At 31.7% G+C, this 12,064-nt stretch overlaps 1 protein-coding gene across 2 annotated transcripts in view; it reads right to left on the reverse strand.

The window, feature by feature from the left end:
- The window catches only part of LOC106788032 (transmembrane and TPR repeat-containing protein CG4341-like), a 209,829-nt gene that overhangs the window by 28,340 nt on the left and 169,425 nt on the right, over positions 1-12,064 (reverse strand). The gene's annotated exons all lie outside the window — the stretch shown is intronic.

The raw sequence follows: 12,064 nt of genomic DNA on the forward strand, positions 1-12,064 counted from the left end.
GGAATTTTCGAATACGTAATTCGTCCAAAAGGAGTAACGTATAAGCTTAATTAAGAAGATCTTGCTGGTAATTTGGAAAATCTCGCTAAACTACGGGAAGAAATTGGCGAAGCTAAGGCGTGAGAGATTAGTTGAGAACTTCGAAAGTACACTTCCCAAGGAGAGTTCGCCATTATCCCTTTCAATCTGTAGCGCATCGAAGAGTATTAGAAAGGCGTTCGTAAGATCGCTCGGTGTTGTTCGGTAAAGTCCGAGATTTCTTTCTCTCTTTCTCCTTCTCCTTCTCATTCTCTCTCTCTCTCTCTTTCTATCTTTCTCCTTTCGTCTTTCTCATTCGGCGTACGCTGCTTGCCATTCGTTCAGTGAACTTTCTAGACACGTTTCACAGTTCCCGTCCTCTTCGAGTACACCCTTCTTACCACCACTATCACTGCCTCTACCACCACCACCACCACCGCCACTAATACTACTACCACTAGCAGCACCCTTTTCTGACTTTAATTAACAAAAAGTCCCTGTTAAGGCGAAACTGAAACGAGTAGGAATGGCAATTTTCTACGTAGCTCGAGTCTTTCTTTCTTTCTTTCTTTCTTTATCTTTATATTTCTCTTTCTCTCATCGTATCGTACCCGGTTCATGAATTTGTGGGGTTAGAAGAGTAGTATAGGGGTCGCTACCTATGCTTCGCATTATTTTGAATAAGGAACGAGCCGTGAGTCAGGCAATCCATTTTCCTCGCCGCGGTCTCTCGGGATACTCTATGGAATTAGAGTAGCAACCTCCGCACAGCCACTGGTTGGATAGTGATGCACGATGCCGCGGCTAAGTTGTGTTGGAATTTAGTTGCGAGTTCTACACGTTCGTGTATCTCGTGTGTATACATGGAATATGTACAAGAACCACTACCCATTCTGTACGTGTGCTACTAGTCGATGACGTCGGTGGTCCTATAATGCGATTACATCTCGTGGTCTTGCACGTCGGAGTTTGAAAATTGCGTAGCTGGACCCACCGGAGAGGCTAATGACGAGGGATCGAGGAAACTCGAGAGATTTCTCCTACCACTTTTGCCACTATGCTTCCTCTCTCTCTCTCTATCCCTTTTTCTTTTTATTTGTATGTCTCTCTCCCTCTCTCTTTCTTTTCTTTCTTTTCTTTAACTCGATAACTTCTTTCTCGTTCTCTTATACTTTTAACTTAACTTTTTCTTTATATGCATTTTATTTTAATTTCATTTGGTTTCTCAATATAATAATTAAGTATGTACGAAATTTAATCTTCAATGTAACCTTTTAATAATAATTTAATATATTTTAATTTATATAATCATGTACACATTATTTTGATTTGTCGGAGTTTTTTAATGCCGCAATGAATTCTTTTATGAAAACACGCTTATAATTAATTTTATAAAATTGCGAAGATTTCTCTCTCTTTCGTTTCTTTTTACATAATTAAATATAAATTTTCATTTCCGTAAAGATTTTCAGTTAAATATCCGTCTGAGTACCAAACAGAATGATCGCGTTCTTCAGATTTTGTGTCGAAAAATCCCAGTACATTTCGAGCACTATGACATATGACAGCTATTTCGATAGTGTCCTTTTAAAAGGGTTCTAGGACTCAAACGGTTAAATACATCATACATTATTGCAATTTATCTTAATATTATTTTTCTAAAAATATTTTAAAAGCAACGAACTAGAGACTCTTGATATGACTATTATTAAAATGCTCCACTTATATAGATGATGTAAATAGAACATTCGTGTTTTCCCTTTTTATATTTTTTGTTTACTCTACGTGCGCGATCTATGTAGTTGATTAAAAATTGTATTTGCGATCGTAACGTTTATATAAATTTATGTTAACAGAGAATAAACTTATTCGAATATTTAAATTTGTATTCAGGAGTTCGATTAATTATAAGATTATTTAATGAGTATGCATTAACATGATTAGATAGTAGTAGGTAGATATTTTCTTTATTATAACGGCTTGTCTCATTCAAATCAATTGTTTGTAGAAGGAAAAAAAGATATTAGAAAAGTAAAAATATATATGATGGTAACTCGTGCAGTTTATAGAAGAAATAAATGTAAGCGTACATATGTATTAAAGTATTAGTAATAAATTATTACTAATAACGTAGCTTAACAGCGGAACTTACAACGGATAGACACTTGTAAATATTGAAGCCGCGATTCTTTTTTCGAGTTTATTTTTCACGTATTCGGTGTAGATTGAAAAGCGCTAATTAAATTGCTGGCTGGAATAAATATTAAAGAGGAGGAGATAACGGCAAACGTAAAAATGAAAACAAGGAAGGGAATAACACGCTAAAGGGTTCCACGTCCATAGCATTTCTGTATTTAAGTTTGATATTTTACCAAGGACTCGTTAGAGTATATTTCGTGTGTCTATGTATTTACGTACGTAATTTATAATATAATATATTATATAATATATCAATTATATATATATAGATATGTGATTCATAATAAAATGTAGTAATAAAGAGAAATGTTTAGTTTCAATAATTTTAAAATTAAATAATTATAAAATAATAATAATAATTTTTTCAAGTAGATAAAACCAAACAATTTGAATTCTTGGACATTAAATAAACGTCTTGTATAAATAGAACTTCTCCGAGTTCGCAGTTCAATTAATTTACTAAATTTTATACTAATAATTTAATTAAATACGTCGAACGCGTTGCATGGTCTATACGTCCACGTAATATATTTTCATAAATTTTCCTTTACAAAATAAATTTTTACGTGTTCGAAATGGAATGTCAAATTCAAATTTAACAAGAGACAACGATTGTAAAAAAAAAAAAAAAGAAAAAAAGTGAGAATGAAGGCAAAATATAATCTCTTAAGATTTCTCTAATACGATTGTGGAATAAGGTAGAAGAGATAAGATAAGATATCTAGTCCGAATTAGAATATTCTACCGATCATGCGGTTCGTTTACGAAGTGGCTCGATCGAGCGAAGGATTTAAAGGTCGAGTCAGGTTAACCAGAAAATTGCAAGGCACACACAAAACTCGATTCAGCGATGGAATCTTAATTCTGCGGAAAGGGCCAAAGTTGAATTTACTCATTTCGTTGTTCTGTCTCTCTCTCACTCTTTCTCCTTCTTTGTCTTCTCTCGCGTCTTATTCTCTCTCTTTCGTAATTAGGAAGCAAACAGAGCGGTGATCTTGCCAAGTTGGCGGAGTCGGAGATGAAACAGCAGTTTCCGTCTGCCCATACTTCAATGACCCCAACCTACCCTCCTATAGCTTCTGTCTCTCTTATATATATATACATTCCCGTCCTATTCTTGTGATTCTCTTTATCCTTTCTCTTATCCATACATATGTATATATACGTAAGTATATATGTATGGTAGTCTCGTTTATGTTGACAGTCTCCACCTGGATTCGTCGTTGCCATTTGGAACGATTATGTATGAGAGTATACGAAGAGAAGGAGTATGAGAGACCGATGGCGGTGTATTTCACTGCCAAATACATCGCCAAAATAATCTTGTTCTTTCGTATTACTAATAGCTACACTTCTATCATTTACTTTTTTTCGCTATTGATCTTTTATTTAATTGTTTCTCTGAGACAAGATGTATTGTATTAAATTAATTAGATAATTAAATAATTATATGTTATTTAAGGTGATTTGTATAATCAATTTATTTTCATTCGTTCTTTCTTTTCGTTTTTATCCTGTGTATAATAAAATTTACATATGATAAGATGTTCGTATTTATGAAATAAAATTTTTTTGATATTTTTAATAATAAATGCTTGTATAATGTTAATGATTTTAATAACTATTGTTCCTATTCAAATTGTATATATGTTGCATGTGATCGCGTATAGATGTACAACATTATATCTTTATATATACTAACATGCTAATATAATGTTAATTATGTAACTATTGAAATTAGATATTGCATGTAGGTAGGATAACATTAACATCGATCGGAAAAAGTATCGTAAAATATACTGAGAGAATAAAAAACAAACAGAATGTGGCCGTACACAACACAGACACACACACAAGATTATATTGTAATATAATAATAATAAAATATAATACAATAAAATTTATGTATGCACCAATACACTAATACGATAACATATGTTTCTGGAAAGGATCAAAGAAAGTTAGGTAATTTTACAAACGATGAGGGAAAAAACGGATGATGGTAAACATTAAAAATGTTTTACGTGAAGTTCTGGATATTTCCTCAAACGTGGGAAACACGTATCCAACGTTGGAACCTTCCAAAGAGTTGGAAGTACTTTCAGAATGAGAAGGAAAATCGTAAATCGTCCGTAATCGTATTGCTTTTAAAACATGACCAGGTCCGAGTAATTAGTGGCTCGATCGGCCACCAATTTGTGGATGGTTGCCGGTTGGCTGCTGGCTGGGTAGCTGGCTGTATATATTCGCACCTCGCTTTTACGCCTATATATATTTATCTCTTTGACTGTTTTTCTCTTTTTTCTCTCTCCCGTTTATCTCTCTCTCTCTCTCTCTCTCTCTCTCTCTCTTTCTTTCCCATTCATTCTATTACTTTTTCTCTACACAAGATGAATCAAACAACATTATAACCTCAGAATATTTTGCTTCTACTGATATGAGTCGATTGTCATTTGTCATATTATGTCAAATTTTGTTCACTTATCTAATGATCAGCTACATTTATTTGAAGACAATTTTATTGACGATATTTACGATCTTTTATACTTTTATACATTTCAGAAATTGTAAGATAATACGTTAACATAAATGACGTGTGCATGTACATATATACATACGTGTACACATCTGATGATGCGAGTTTACTGTAGAAGTTGCTTCGAGGATTAACACCCATGTCCATTCAATTATGAAACAATTTCAATTGTGCGAGCACCGAATAACGTAGCGAGCGGTAATAATTAATGTCGAGGATAAATAATTCCAAGTCACGTTGAGCGTTCACGCTCGACTGTGTTGCATAGCGAGTTTAAACTAAATTCAAAGTCTCCGTTGGTTTTACGTTGCTGACGTTAAGTACACCTCTTTTTAATTATGCACGTTTATATACATGTGTATTTATGACTATTTGTTATTGTCATTTTTATTAATATATATATATATCTGTAATATGTTAAAGTTTCCAATAGGTAGGAATATAGGTATACAGAAAACGCATAACTGCTGATGCGATATAATTTAAATCATACGTCGTGAATAAATGCAAAAGCAGTATTTTTATTATATTCGAATAGAATATTCGAAGAAATTCGTTATAAAAAATTACGATAATACGTTTAATAATTCATATCTTAAATTTCGGTATTAACGCCTTTGAATGTTTCTTTGCGATAATTAAATGCGGTCTTATATTCGAAAGTCATCGAATAATATAAGGAATTAAATAATATTTGATTTGCAAATATTCCTGAGAATATCCAGAAGCGAAGATAAGGTGATAACCGATTCGTTACTAATGGAAATGTAAATTGAGAGGTCATGCGTAAGGTTCGTTAAATTAAAAGAAATCTACTAATTTTTTTTAATGAATACTTTAAAAACGTCGATTCCTTTATTTTAATTATTTTATTACAAAACGTGATTTATCTTTCTTCGGATACGATAGGAAATTTCATCCATTCTCTCTCTTGTAACTTTCGAAATAATGATGTATATCTTGATTCGACGTTACATAAAAAGTTAGTAAGAGAACAAATATCGCAAAGTAAAACATGCGACGAGCGTATTCAAGTAAAACAATATTGTTCCATAGTTTTTCGTCCATTGTATATATATTTCTCTTTGCGCTCTTAAATTCAAATTCAATGTGAACTTTTACCAATGTTATACAGATAAACGAACCTTTTTTACTTTTATATTTTCATTTGCCAACGGACACAAAATTTCATAGTTGAATCATTTAAATAAATATAAGTTAACAAATGTTAGATTATCGTAACATAATATTTAACCATCCTTCATTTGCACGTAATAATTATCATTTTTATGAATAATAAAATAACATTCGAGCAATTATTTCAAATGATTATCACATTATTAAATCATAGAAAAATTAAATTATTTAATCAATTATAATTTTCTCATTAATAAATTAAATTGATACAGGAATTTAATATATAATATTGATACAGTTTAATGATAAAATCCGACATTTTATGAATTCATTATCAGAATGATAACTATTCTTTATATAATTATCATGTTTTTAGTGAAAAGCAGGTAATTTATTACAACGTGTTAAGGGTTAAGGAGAGTCCACTCGCAAGATAGAGAGAGAGGGCACACGTTGCACTAGCCGGAAATGCCTCGAGCTAGCGGAACATCCCTTTCCTGACACGGAGAAACTTTCCAGACATTTTCGTAGCTCTCATCTCGGGTACTAAACGCGGCCCACCTTTGCCTACTACGCGCACCCACATAGAGCACCTTGAGACAGACTTAAGCGACAAGCGACTTAATTAAAGCGACCAACGTTACGAAAGAGAGAAACAAGACAACGAAGGAGCAAACAGACGTGCTGACGGCCACTTGTGCTGCTGCTGCTGCTGCTGCTACTACTACTGTTGGCTGCTGTTTTATGGTAGTCTACTAGAGAACGACTCTGTTTCTGTATACTCACTCTTAGCAAAGAAAAGTTGACAGAAAATGTTCGCCCTTTACGTCTACGTAGATCTTATTTCAACATGTTAGCATTGCGTAACGATAGACTTCCGACACTCTTCCTCAAGAAATTAGTTGATTCTTCTCGTAAACTTTCATCTTTCTTTCGGTCCACCCATTATTTTTATATTTTGTCATCATTGCGCATAATATTTATCGTGTTCTTTCTTAAAGAAAACTTTTATTGTAATATATAAAATTTTGTCAGATAAATTCATTTGTGATCTTCAAATTAATTCTACATAAAGTAATTATATTTCATATGTTTTGTTCAACTTTTTAATTATTAGCGCACAGTGACCGAAGGTCGAACAAACTTTGCCAAAATGAAAGAACTTACTGCTTACTGAAATATTAACATTTCGCAATTCCTTGCATTGGGACATCCAACTTTAACCGCCTTGTGTTTGTCTTACGTCTTCGACTGCTAACTGTGACTGTACGAACGGGCAACAGAATTTTGTTAGTTAAGAAACTAATTGGCGTCCAACTTATTGTTAAAATTTATTAACGTCAAAACTAGAGTACTGGCAGCCATCGACCCCGGCCACGCCAGGTGAAGGATTAAAGGTAATTCTTAAAATAAAATCTTATTTCAACTTATTATGCACGCTTATAAAATACAATTCAAACGTGAGACTCGCTGTTCCTCGAAAATTATAATCATTTTAAACGTGCATAATAAAGTTAAATATTCGATCGATATTTCTAAGTATAAATGTGGAATCTTCGTCTGACAATAAGTAGAATTGAATTATGTTTTAAAAAATTTACATAAATAATAAATGTAATCGCTCATTAAGAGAATATTGCTATGTATTTTTCGCCGATGCAGAATTAAAAATGTCTATTCAAAGAGCTCTAACAATGTAAATTTTCTCAATAGATTCTGCACTCTTATTGGCTTTAAATTGTTTGTTGAACTTTTTACCTGATAGATATCAAAAAATTTGCTATAGATAGGTACAAATTTAGCTTTTATACACGATTTTGTACAATAATGTACAAACATATTAGTAAAGACGTTACACTTTGTCCATTAACTTATTTAATTACAAGTAAATTGAATATAATAAATATAAGTAAATAAAGAAATAATTTAAAAAAAAAAACATTTTTTTAAACATTAAAACTTTGAAAATTTAACATTTTTTTTAATATTACTTTTTTCTTTTTCTTTTTTAAATTTCTTATTGTTATTTCACACGTCATAATACCTATTAATAAACATATGATATTACTTTCAATGATAATGATATTCAAATTATCCTCATATATCCCCACATACTAATTTTCAAAAACATTCAACTACATTTTTCATTTATTATCACGTTTTAGAAATTTTCGTTTCACCGTGTGTCGTATTGAAAGCATTAATTATTTTCAGTTTTTTACCATAACATCATTCGTAAGTGTGTACATATTTGTAATGCTTTAAATGAATTTTGAAAATTCTATCTTTAATACGTGCAATTTTAAAGTAAAATATATCTATATACTATTCGAGAGTAAATGGTATATATAAAAGAAAAAAAGACGTAAAAAATAGTACGATTAAATTAAATAAAAGATTTGTTCGACCGCTATTGGGAAAAGCAAGCGTTTCAACAAACGAGTTTCATTTAATATTTATTTAATATTACCTCACAACGAGTAGTCTCTGGTGAAATGTTTTGTTACGTTAACTACGCGTTATCGGCGTGTTTGGTCATTGATTAAAAATATACAACAAAATCATTGTTTATTCTATTTCGTTAAAAAACAAAAACAAAATTTTATCGTGGAATAATAACGAATTGAACATTTATTCACAGCTGTTTTCATTTTTATTCTTCGAAGAAGGAACAAGAGTGCTCAATAACTTCGATATTAATGATTTCAGAAAATTAACACATTATACGTGACATACTATCTGAAGTCCGAGAACACGCTGCTCTTATATCTTACATTAAAAGTAGTTCTTTTTTTTTTTCTTCGATACTCTCGAAGCCGTTAAAAAGTTTAAATGACCAACTGACATGGCAGAATCCTTGAATATAACTTTTTATATATTCATTTTGTCGATCGATGGAGCAGAAGCATAAATGTTTTTTTCTCTCTCTCTCTTTATTTCTGATCTTTTCTCGACATTATGTACATAACTTCGTGATGTAAACTAGAATCTTTCGTGGCTTTTCGTGGCTTCTTTTTAATAGAATTGGAGAGTATGTTCTACCTCTCGTCCATTACCTTAACTCGAAATAAAGGTTCTTTAACATATTAAACTATATGTCAGTACGCGACACGTTCACTCTGCATTCACAGTGGCATATTATGACAAGAGACAGCAAGTGCCGCCGTTTGTAAGAATATAAAATTTGCAACGGTAGGCAAAATGCTTTTGTAGCGGTATTATGCTAACGTAGACAGGAGAAAAAGAGATGGAAATAGATTTTATATCTTTTATATTTGCTGACCTTCTTGACTTCCAAATTTTTACGGCTTATATTCTTTATTGCAATTTGTTTCTTTCTTATTGGCATTGATTCAGATCTTTTAAAAGAAGCAGATTTGTGCTTATGAATTGACAATACACATATACACACTCTCTCATGCACTCGTACTCACACCATCACAATACGACAAAAAAAAAAGGAACAATATTTCCCCTTTTTACCTTTTTCTTTTTAATATAATTAAAATACATACTTTGCGTAATTTTGTCTTATATTTGACTATTTAAAAATTGTTATAAATAATCAACAATCTATACGATCTTCAATTTATTGTAAGTACATACATCTTCATTTAATCCACGAAAGAGGAAGAAATTTAAATATTTTTAACCGTTAATTTTTCCTTCAAAAGCTTAAGCCGGCAGCAGTGTTAATACGTTATAATTGCAGCATGAGTGTCGGGTCGTTTTTGAAGTGCTGTTTCTACAGTAAAGACTCTTATGTGCATTTACTTTTGCTATAAACGTGAAAAGTATTACACAATACAAAAAGGACAATTGAGATTTGTTTCATTAATCAAGCAGGGATTAAGGTAGGTTTTATAATTACAAGGCTTGTTAAAGTACCACTTGTTGTAATTACTTCTTTCAAAGGACAGATATTGAAATATAATAAGGAAAAGTAGACGAATTTTTTCATAATTTGAAATAGAAATTGGTAGTATTTTGTTTAAACTGATCAATACCAAGAACATGGTAATATAAAAATTGTTGTTGACAGAACAAAATGAGTAATTTTCAAAGATCTTATGTTGAAGAGATGTCAAGTAATCTTGAATTAACGTTATCGGCAAACGTTAAAACTATGTCGATTGCGGTTGTTTAGAAACCAAGCATGTCTTTCTAAAAGATCTCTTTCTCTCTTTTTCTTTGGAAGGAAAATTGTCGGAAGCATTGTAACGCCAAGTTCCGTAAATTCTCGTTTCGTAGAGATCGTGATGTGAAGTGCGGAATGTCGAAGAAAATTGCCCCTCGCAGATAAATCAAATCTCCATGAACTTTGCGAAGAAATTCTCGGAGTTTGAAGTCGGAGTTCCTTGAATATTTCTTCGTAGAACTCAAGTACCATTAATTCCTTGATGTTTGTAATCTTTTTTCAATGATTTTAATATTAGGATAATTTCAAGGATTCAAATATAAGAATATAAGTTACATCACAATTATCGGTATTTTTTTATCAATATTCAATTTGATTAAAAATTCTCCAGATAGTCATTTTTTATATACCTGTTAAAATTAATTTTGATTTATTAAAAGGAAAACTTTGTCATTGGACAAGCTTCTTACTATTGATATTTCGAGAAGAAAGCATTTCTTGAACGTTTCTCTATCAAATGTAAATCTAACTATAAAAGAAAATTTATACTTATATTCGTTTATAAGTATGCATGTGTAAGAAACCTATACAATATGACGAACTTCTGTCTGTTAGTCGATTAAAATCAAATAGTTTTCACATTGATTCGAACCATTTGTTTCTTGTAATTGAATTTATCGACGGTATCGGAGAAAATTACGATCGAAAATACGCAAACTATGTCTTGAATTCGTAAAACTTTTATCAGATATACATATCAAACATACTTACGCCCTATTCGAAATATTTTTTGATCATAGATACCTATATAAAAACAAAAGAAAAAGTTTCTTCCTATTGAAAAACGTAACAATGAACTACAATTAAACGTTGATATAATGAACATTGCACATTGTTCCGAACTTCATTGATGATTTGATTGGAGAAACTAAACTAACAGAGAACATTAAATAAAATTCAATATATTTTTAAACGTAAATTATAAATTATTCGTTGAAATATATGTATATGTTAAAAAACGTTTTGCATTGAGGGTATTGCTAGCATTGCCGGATTTGTCACTATTCCGATAGAATATACATCTCGTGGATACTATATTATACTTCAAGACATATATTTTCTTAAAGAGATAAAATGTATATTACACTACAAACATTAGTAAAAGCATTAAATCGTAATGTAGACTTGGGAAAAATCAATTTAATCAATTTCTCTTTTCCTTCTTTCGGCATCGTTTCGAGAATAGTAGTCTATTTGCTTGGAAAACGAGATTAAACTCGGCTTCGTGAAGAGAATACCGAGAGGAGAGAGTGAAAGATAAAAAGAGAGAGAGAGAGAGAGAGAGAGAGAGAGAGAGAGAGAGAGAGAGAGTATCAAGGTCGTGTGTATATAAGTTTGCAGAGAATATTTTAGGTAGAAAGAGAGGAATGAAAAAAGCGTGAGGAAAGGAAAGAAAAAGAGATAGAAAGATAGAGAAAGAGAGAGAGAAAGAGAGAGAGAAAGAGAGAGAGGAAATTAGATGGAGTATATATGGGGGGTCTCGTAGAAATATTTTCCGATCCACCCACTTGACCCATGTGTGCACACGTTCAAGAGGGAAACGACAAGATACGATACCGTCCATAAATTTCAAATGGCTCTCGACTGCTATTCTCAATTTTCTTCTCTTGGAGGCGGTCGTGCGAAGACCGAGTCTTTCTTTCTGTTCCAAATACAGAAAGATAGAGAAAAAAAAAAAGAAAAAAAAAAGATACAAAGAGAAAAAAGCCTTGTCGATTTCGTAAAAGTGACTTGTACAAAATCGACTCTGTCCTCCGAGTTTTTTTTTTCGGTAACGAACTACTTCTAACATCGATCTCTCGAGTAAATCGTCGTCGTCGTCGTCGTCGTCGAACGTGTGGATTCGTAGATTGGAGCGGATGATAAAAAGAACGTAAAACTAAAAAAAAAAAAAACAGGAAAAGGAGAAACAAAATCGACGTATTTTTCTTTTCTTCTGTTTTTTTTTTTTTTGGTTCTTTTTCATCTTTCACATT

Source organism: Polistes canadensis, unplaced genomic scaffold, assembly GCF_001313835.1.
Source record: "Polistes canadensis isolate GaletaPanama2010 unplaced genomic scaffold, ASM131383v1 scaffold_5, whole genome shotgun sequence".
Taxonomy (NCBI): domain Eukaryota; kingdom Metazoa; phylum Arthropoda; class Insecta; order Hymenoptera; family Vespidae; genus Polistes; species Polistes canadensis.